Below are 1,296 nucleotides of genomic sequence, written 5' to 3' on the forward strand. Positions count from 1 at the left end.
TCTTCTATCATTGACAGTCCCTCTAGGTTGTGGGCTGCTTGCCTGTGTTCCTGAGAAGCATCTACGGTACCAGTCTATAGAGTGTGTTTTCTTTAGTGAATTACCGGTATGTTTACCGGTAATAAACTTGCACTGTTTTATGTATATGTTTGATTACATACAGCCTTGTGACAGTTTTCCTGCATGTCATAAGCATTTGAATATAAATTAAAATGTTAAAATCAAATCTGATATTGTTTTACCTTTTATTTGGTGTGTGGAAGGTGTGCGGAAGGAGGGGGTAGTCTTATACGGCGAGTATATAACAAACTCTGTATTTTGAGTGGAAATGTTAGGGGGTCGTCTTATACGCCCAATCGTCTTATACGCCGGCAAATACGGTACATTGGTTGCGGGCACATACCCAGTAGGGAGTGTGCAGGAGGCAGCTGATCAATGTTTCTCTCTCATCGATGTTTCTAACTCTCTATCCCTCTCTCTTCCTCTCTGTAAAAAATCAATAAAATATATTAAAAAAAGAGAATAGCTTAGAAAAGAACAAAGTTGAAAAACTCAAACTTCCCTATTTTGAAGCTTACTAGAGATCTATAGTAATCAAGATAGTGTGATTGGTACTGACATAAATACAGGCATTTAGACCAATGAAATGAAAGAGAAACCAGAAAACCCTCATGTATATATGTTTAACTGATTTTTTAAGGGTGTTAAGATCAATTATTAAAGAAAGAAGAGTCTCTTCAACAAATGGCAATAGATATCCAGAGGCAAAAGAATAAAGGGTAACTTACCATATATCATATAAAATATGTACTTGAAGTAGATCAAAAGATCTAATTTAAGAGTTAGAAAACTATAAAACTCTCAAGAAGATATAAAGGGAAATCTTTATGATCTTGGATTTAGCAAATATCTGACAAAGGTTTAATATTCAGATCATATAAAGAATTCTTACAGAAAAAACTATACGGGGGAAGACCGAGATGGCGGCATAGGTAAACACTGGAGTTAGCTGCCTCGAACAACCACTTCCAAATACAATACAACTAAAAGACGGAACGGACATCGCCCAGAACCACAGGAAAGCTGGCTGAGGGGAAATTTTTCAACTAGAAGGAAAGAGAACAGCATACAAGACACAGAGGAGGTGCAGTGCGGAAAATACAAAGGTGCGGAGGTACGCGCGGAGCGGGCTGGTAGCTGAGGGCGCGGTTGGCGTTTTCAATCCGGAGGGAGTCTCAGATTCTGAGCTCCAGTTCTGGGCAAGTGTCTAGGGACCCAGACTCAAACGGGAGAAGC

The 1,296-nt window shown here is 39.2% G+C and overlaps 1 protein-coding gene across 6 annotated transcripts in view; it reads right to left on the reverse strand.

Moving 5' to 3' along the window:
- The window catches only part of PDS5A (PDS5 cohesin associated factor A), a 104,456-nt gene that overhangs the window by 29,698 nt on the left and 73,462 nt on the right, over positions 1–1,296 (reverse strand). The gene's annotated exons all lie outside the window — the stretch shown is intronic.

Source organism: Myotis davidii, unplaced genomic scaffold (genome assembly GCF_000327345.1).
Source record: "Myotis davidii unplaced genomic scaffold, ASM32734v1 scaffold235, whole genome shotgun sequence".
NCBI lineage: Eukaryota > Metazoa > Chordata > Mammalia > Chiroptera > Vespertilionidae > Myotis > Myotis davidii.